The following is an 8,633-nucleotide window of genomic DNA, read 5'->3' as shown; positions in this document are numbered from 1 at the left end:
TTCTTAAATCTTAAGTCAAGATTTCTTAAATTAGGGGTGCCTGGGTGGCTCAGTGGGTTAAAGCCTCTGCCTTCAGCTCGGGTCATGATCCCAGGGTCCTGGGATCGAGCCCCGCGTCGGGCTCTCTGCTTGGCAGGGAGCCTGCTTCCCTTCCTCTCTCTCTGCCTGCCTCTCTGCCTACTTGTGATCTCTGTCTGTCAAATAAATAAATAAAATCTTAAAAAAAAAAAAGATTTCTTAAATTACATATTCTATCAATTGAATCATTTGTACTATCATTTAAAATCAATGTCTTTTTCCACTTACACATTTTTATTTTTATTCTCAGAAATACTTTGTGTGATTTCTCCCTGATGATTTCCATGGTGATTTCATCCCCACCTTGTCTGGAATTCCCGTGGTGATTTTATCCCCACCTTGTCATCGGACTTCCCTTCCAAGCTAGTGGCACCGAGAGCAGGATGTGGAGAAGGGGAAGCCAAGCAAGGCCAGCAGCAGTCTGAGGTCCTGAGTTTGCTCTTCTTGCTGAGATCCCAGCAGATGTCCTTTATTAGACTCCATTCCATCCCGCTTGGCATGCATTCAACTCTTTAGGTCTTTGGCTCACTCCCCCAACTTCGCACTACATGCTAGAGCAAGAGAATCAGGAGCCCTTCCTGCTTCTGCTAAGATCCAGATGTGGTTTGTAGAATATTTACACAATGTTTTATCTTGATTTTTCCCAGGGATATCTACCCATCCCTTTAGCCTACCCCTTTTCGAGTCGGAGAGTATGCCAAAGTTTTAGGATTTCTGTAGTTTCTCATATCCTCCTTGCTGCTCTCTGGGGTGGCAGCGAGCTCGGAAGTCCTGTCAACCTAGCCATTAGACCAGAATCCTCTGTCCTTTCCCTGGTCATAACATTTTGAAGTCTATAATTCCTCCATATTTCTTTCTAATGCTGGGAAATGTTTGGCAGGGTTGTTTTGTTTTTGCTTTTGTTTATTGGAGGAGGAGGATTCTATGCCACAAATTTATGGTATCACCATTATTACCCAAACTCAGGGTTATATCCAACTGTATTTGTAAGATACGCATCTTAAGTAAGTAGAGTGAAAACATTAACATATTAAAATGAATAAGTAGATGGGATACCTGGGTGGCTCAGTCAGTTAAAAATCCAACTCTTGATTTCAGCTCAGGTCATGATCTCATGGGTGGTGAGGTCAAGCCCTACATTGGGTTCTGTGCTCAGTGGGGAGTCTGCTTGAGATTCTCTCTCTCCCTCTTCCTCTGCCCCTCCCCTCATGCGTGCTTTCTCTCTCATTCTATCTAAAATAAATAGGTAAATATAGGGGTGCCTGGACGTATCAATCAGTTAATTGTCTGCCTTCAGCTCAGGATATGATCCTGGGGTCCTGGGGTCCTGGGATCAAGTCCCGCCTCAGGCTGCCTGCTCAGTGGGAAGCCTACTTCTCCCTCTTCTCCCTGCTCAAACTCTCTCTCTCTTGCTATCTTTGTCTCACTTTCAAATATGCAAATAAAATCTTTTAAAAAGTGAATAAGTAGACACGTGGGCTCAATAGCCTGGACTATCCTAAATGTTAAAAGATATGAACATTGAGTGCTTGCTTTATATGAGGTGTTGGACTTGGTAGTGTGAGAAACAACAGTGAGTAGGGACATGGGAGAGAAGCAAGTATGCTTCTGATCACTCTACAAGGGAGCATTAAGTATGCTCATATCATGTGAATAGGTCAGTGATCCTCACGAGCATGAATCTGATGGGAGGATAGAGGTTGAATCTCAACAAGTGGGAAAATGCTGCAGTACATGTCATGAGACAGGCTCTTATTTCAGCTTTTCCACACCCCCAGATGTGTGATGTCAAGGGAGTCATTTGACCCCTCTCAGCCCCATTGCTCAGTCTGTAAAATAAAGATCATGAACTTGCTCTCCAACAGCAAACCTCTGTATATTGTAATGGGGGAAACATGGGGAATTTGAAGACTATTTAATAGGTAGTAATAATTTTTGCCCAAATAAATGTGGAATAACTTAGGGAGATTGGAAAACTGATAGAAAATATTTTTGTAATTCAAAGGAATTTGCAGAGGTAGGATCAAGAAGTAGGAGGATGATTTCCAGTGTCTGATACTGTGTTACAGAAGGATACAGAGGACTTTCAGAAGTATAGAAATCAGGCTAAGGAGCTATTTTTAAAATGAGATCATTGCATCTACATGGGATGTGGAAGGGTAAGGTAGTGATGTCTACACACAGTGATGATAAATGGCAGTTAGAAATGAAAGTCTGACACCAAAAAAATGTAAGAAATTCAGGACTCAATTTTATAGAAGTGATTGTGGAACTCTACCACTGGCACATTGTGTGTGTGTGTATGTGTGTGTGTGCTTGAGGGGAGAATAGAAAATGCAGCATAAAGTCAACGTGTACAAATAGTATTTATTAAAAGTTAAGATTAAAAATATTAAAATATAATAAAATATATTAAAAGTATAAGGAATAGAGAAATAACTTACTCGTGCATTCAACAAATAGTTATGGGTCCTTGTTGAAAAACACTGAACTGGTACTTGAGGAGGCAAACCTAATTTCCACCTTCAAATGTGACAGAGATATGACAAGTGTTTCTTTCTTTCTTTTTTTTTTTTCTTTTAAGAGACCTGTAGATAAATACCTTGAGAACTCTGAGAGAGACGTTGCTTTCTACTGGGAGATACATGAGAATATTATTTGATACAGCAAGTAGCATTTGGACCTTAAAGGTGAGTGATATTTTGCAATGGAGACAATGTTGTCATGGCAATTAGGTGGATGGGATCACCGATATTAGCTGTGGGGCTCTAAGGCACAGCCCAATGGAGCTCTGGAACGCCTTTCAGTGACTATTTACAGGGACTGTTTCTAGAGGACCTAGCAGGCTTGAGGGATAGACAGAGATGTTGAGGGGCCAAAGGACACACAACAGTGAAAGGTCACATGTTACAGCTTCTGGTTATGGACTGAGTAAGTCACTGGACTGAAAGGCACAGCATAAGGAATACAGTCAATGATATTATAATAGTGATGTTACAGGACTTATGGTATACATAGCATCATGTATAAACTTATCGGATCACTAAGTTGTATACCTGAAACTAATGTCACATTGTGTATCTACTATAGTTAAAAAAAAAAAAAAAAGAAAGAAAAAGAGAGAGAGAGAAAGAGAGAGAGAGAGAGAGTTCTAAGAGTTGCTGAAGACTGGAGCCATGGGAGGAAGGACCACCTTACACAGCTGTTGTCCTAGAGGGACCCAACCACTGCAAGAGCCATCATGTTCAAGCAGGAAGGGAGCAGGAGGAAAAGCCCCAACCCATTCCCTCCCGCTTTCCAGTCTCCTACTGTGATGACCATCAGCTGATCCCAACAAGGAGCAAGGGGGCAAGGGGTCATCTTGAGGGACAACTCCCTGGAGCAGAGCTCTAGGTACAAGATGGATTGGGGTAGGGACCACATGAAAGGTAACCACCATAGCTACCGAGTTGAGAGAGAATAACATGTGAATATGATTTAAAAAAACAAAAAAAGATTCATTTTGACTGGAATAACTAATATATGAGAATGAGAAGCCAGAGTGTGCTAATAAATGTAAGTGGTTGTTGAAACTCATGAGAAAAATTACAAGGGAAGGTGGGGGGGAAATTTCGTGGATCTGGTGCTTAACTCATCGGGAAAGTTTGGTGTCTGTCCTGGAGATCAGCAGATGAGAGCAACAAGGATAGAGAGACATGACATCAAGCTCAATCAGTTAAACACCCGACTCTCGATTTTGGCTCGGATCATGATCTCAGGGTCGTGAGATCCTGCCCTGTGTCAGGTTCCACGCTGCGGGTGGAGTCTGCTTTAGAGTCTCTCCCTCTCCATCTGCCCCCCACTCTCCGCTTGCACTCTCTCTTTCTCTTTCTAACAAAATAAAAAATAAAACAATTGAACTGATACTGTAACAGCAGCCAAGAAGAGGCAGTAGGGAGAAAGGAACTCTCCGGTTCTTTCTTTCTGCTTTATAAGGTGCATAGCAAGAAGGCCATGCATTTCCTTGGACAAGGGTACCACGGTCTTCAAAGACACGCTGGGATCAGGAAGGACAGGTTATTTTCATGATTACTCGTGGGGAAATTAGTGAAGAAAAAATTAAAGGCAGTTCACAATACAACTGGAGTTCCTGGCAAATATTTGTGGGACTAGCAGAAAGGAAGGCAGCCATGGAGTGGCAAAGGAGGGACAGAGCTAAGAGGAAGGAGAGACTGAGGATGGTTGGGGGTGGGTTGGACAGCCTAGGGCACTGATTTTCAGGAAGAGAGAGGCAGCTTGCTGGAAAGTTTTGCAAACATAGATGAATACTGTGGGAGTTCTATAGATAGGAAAATCAGATGAGAAACCTTAGTAGGTCTAGGTCTTTCTTTTTTTTTAAAGTTTCTATTTATTTATTTATTTGACAGAGAGAGAGAGAGAGAGAGAGAGAGAGAGAGAGAGAGAGCTAGAGAGGGAACACAAGCAGGGAAGACTGGGAGAGGGAGAAGTAGGCTTCCTGCCAAGCAGGGAGCCTGATGTGGGGCTCAATCGCAGGATCCTGGGATCATGACCTGAGCCAAAGGCAGACGCTTAACAACTGAGCTACCCAGGCACCCCAGGTCTACAGCCTTTAGAGAAATTTAGATGTCTGACCTCAGAGGCCACAGGAGAGTGGGTTTCCAGAAGGACCTGGAGTATGATGAACTATCAAATGTTGTACCAGCTCCTGAGACTCAACTGATTGTGCATATCTCTCTCCAACTTTGGGTTCGATGGCCTCATACTGGTAGTATGAAACAGGTCATGGTGGGTGTGTTTATGCCATAAAAATTAACAAATACTGCAAACCACGGTCTCCCCTTCACCCTAAAGTCAGATGCTAAACATTTACCAGCCTAATACTTATCTACTTCAAAGACTCCATTGGAGAATACACTGGTGCCTTAAGCAATGAGGATGGTGTCCTGCAAGGACATTTTTAGGAGAGGAGGAACCCCCCCCAACACACACACACACACACACACACACACACACACCCAACAGGGGTGCGTGCGCACCGAGCAGGTAACAGGTGCTTTTCTTGAAAAGACTGAAGGGAATGATGCTCATTGGTCAGGACTGTCTGTTGATCAGTCCGAGAGAATCTGAGATGATACAGCCCAGAAGAGGCTGAGGAAATAAAAATAAGTCATAAACAATTCATGAGGCAGGCAGAATTCAGTGAATAGAAAATTCACTCATTCCTTTGAACTGAGCAGTGCCTGATTTAGCTTCAGTGAGTCTCCAAGTTAAAGCTGGTGCCTTCTTCCTGTTTGCGCCCACTGCGAGGAGTAAAATTACATCCCACCCACCTGAAGCCTGCCGTGGTCACCTGTGCTTCTCTAGGACTCCTTCCTACCGCAATCCTAAGTTACCACTAGATGTTCCCAGCAACTGCGCCTGTGTTTGCCCATTGGTGGAGGAAATACATGCTCTCCATGCCCATACGTAACCCTTCCCCACCTTCGGATGCCTCATACTGGACTCGGGGACGATGGGGAGAGAAGGGGCTCAAATAAACTGCTGCTGAATGAAGAAAAGTTCATTCCAGGAATATGGCACTGAGTGACAGAAGAGAATTCTCTATTTTGTCTTATAGTTTTCTGAGTGTTTCCACCACCTTTTCTCCTTAAACTTCCTTTACAATTTTTTTTCTAGCTGGCGTGTTTTCAATACCAGTCATAGACACACGGTTTCTTAGGGATTAGATATGCATAGGAAGTTACACAAAGGGAGATTTACTTATTTAGCAATATTGCTCACACAGCAGAGTCATCTGTCATTCATTAAAGAAGACTCGTTAGTCACCTACTTTGTGAGGGACACTGTCCAGGGCATCATGCAAATCAAGAGCTCACAAGGTGGGAGCTGAAGCAAGGATGCAACCATCAGGTGTGTTTGGGTTTGAATGAAAGGACTTTGTATTTGTTACAGTATTTACTTGAACACGCTTGAGTAGTAACCATGTGAATGCCTTTTACTTTCTTTATTATTTTAATATTTTTAGTCTTCTGTCTTGGAAGTATTTAGTCTCCACAGGGGAAGTGACTTGGGTTAGTCATACTGTAGGAAATAAGCTGACATGGCTATAAAGGGCACAGGTGGGGGCAGTACTGTGGATTTCTTCCACCAAAGTCAGCCATATGCATAGGAGGGGCCATCAAAGTATTACGGCAGGATACCGATAGACCTTAGCACACAAAAATGCCACCTCCATAGGTCTATGAACGTGGCTGACATCCCAACCATTGGCCCCCTATTTTTTCTAACATAACAAAAACCTTTGTTAAAATGGAAGTAATATTAACCACCTATAAAATTTTCTTTTCTTAAGGAAAGTCCTAATAGAGACCAGAGTGAATTTGCGAAGTCACATGTATGTTCCCCAGACGAGAGGGATTAAGGAAAAAAGAGGGGTATGTTTTTCAGAGAAGGATCTACAGAGAGGGCCAGAAGGTAGCATGAACATACTCTGGGGGAATCGCCACACTGACAAATGGAGGGATTACCAGAATATAAGATCCGCTGCAATTAGTAGAGACCCAATATAACACTGGCTGGGTAGAGGTGACTATTTATTTCTCACTGAACATCACAGGCAGAGTTGGATGAGCCTAGAACTGTGGTGTGGCTTCACGAGGCCAGCCAGGGACCCTGGCCCCTTCCATCTTGTTCCTCCCTCAAAGTCTCAATCATTAATAGCTAAGAATTCCCAAGTGCTAACACCCATGTGCTTTCATACAAGTCTGTTCTGCTGAGCTCCACAGCTGCTCTACCTGGTGACTGCTACATTCTTGTTGTTCCTGCTACAAATTTAATGGGTTGTAATGCTGACATTCATGGGTTTACATGTTCTTCACCACCCACTAGTGTTTTGTTTTGTTTTGTTTTTTCACTAAATCTGCAGGGTTAATCTGTGTTACATGGAAGGGGGAATGCCTTCCTCCCCTTTGGTTACACTCTGGTCTAAAGTTCAATAAATAAGATTGCTTATGTTCCCTTGGTCTGCAAATTTTTTAGAAAAGAGCAAAATGAAAGCATTTCAGCTTTCATGTACAGTCTCTGCTTTCCATCGCCCTACATCGGCATCCAGGGGGAGCTGGGTTGCAAGACACATCTAGGAGACTACGATGAACACTGTCTTCAGAATCACTTCCCCTCTTATAACCAAATCTATATATATATTTTTAAAGATTTTATTTATTTTTTTGACAGGCAAAGATCACAAGTAGGCAGAAAGGCAGGCAGAGAAAGAGGAGGAAGCAGGCTCCCTACTGAGCAGAGAGCCCGATGCGGGGCTCGATCCCAGGACCCTGGGATCAAGACTTGAGCTGAAGGCAGAGGCGTTAACCCACTGAGCCACCCAGGCGCCCCACCAAATCTGTATTTTAAAAAAGCCCATTGACCTAGGGTCAGTCTTCTCCCACACAGGACATTTTATTCTCATTTCCCTCTCTAAATACCTTTCTGGAGGACCTGCCTTACCAGTTCAGCAGGTATGCTCAACCACTCGGATTTAAAGTGGGGTTTAAGTAGGCAGAGCACTGGTATAGCATATAGGTTGGGGTGAAAATCATGACACATGAGAAATGGAACAATGAATTTCTTTGCCAGGAACCGTCCACAACATGAAGCATACGACTCAATACACCAGAAGTGTCTCAAATTCCAACATTTGTATTCATCAAGAAGTCAACTACTGGGGTACAGGATCCCACTTTACATCGAGCACTGAGCATTGAGTCTGATCCAAAGTTCTCTTACCATTCTAAAATGGATTTAGTCTACCATATTATAAATGTCAGTGACAATGATATTTGAAGCAATAAAAAAATAGAGCATTTATGATCTAGCAACTATGCTCTTTGGTATTTACCCAAATGAATCAAAATCTTACATCCAAACAAAAACCTGCACTTAGATGTTTATAGTTGCTTTATTCATAATTTCTAAAATTTGGAAGCAACCAAGATGTCCTTCAGCAGCTGAATGGCTAACCAGACAATGGACTTTCACTCATCCTTAAAAAGAAATGAGCTCTCAAGCCATGAGAAGACATGGAGGAATCTCGAATGCATATTAATAAGCAAAAGTAGCCAGTCTGAAGAGGCTCCATACTGTATGATTCCAGCTATCTGACATTTTGGAAAAAGCCAACTATGGAGACAGTAAAAAGTTCAGTAGTTGCCAGGAGTTATAGGGAGGGAGGAACGCATAAGTGGAACACGGAGGGTTTTTAGGGCAGGACAACTCTTCTGCATGGTACTGTCATGACAGATACGGGCCATTACACAGGTATCAGAGTCCAGAGACCGCACAACCTGACCAGTGAACCCTAATGTAAACTGTGGGCTTTGGGTGATGCTATGTCAGTGGAGGGTCATCAATTGTAAAACACAATGGATTGATATGGTTTGGGATACCGACAGCGGGGGAGGTGATGCACGCATGGGGATGGAGGTAAATAGGAGCACTCTGTATGCTCCACTCAATTTTTTATGAACCTAAAATTTTCTAAAAAATAAAGACCACTTAAA

The sequence above is a fragment of the Enhydra lutris genome, unplaced genomic scaffold, assembly GCF_002288905.1.
Source record: "Enhydra lutris kenyoni isolate GAN:26980312 unplaced genomic scaffold, ASM228890v2 scaffoldscaffold48, whole genome shotgun sequence".
NCBI classification, from domain to species: Eukaryota; Metazoa; Chordata; class Mammalia; order Carnivora; family Mustelidae; genus Enhydra; species Enhydra lutris.
Note: the sequence above shows the minus strand (reverse complement) of the source record.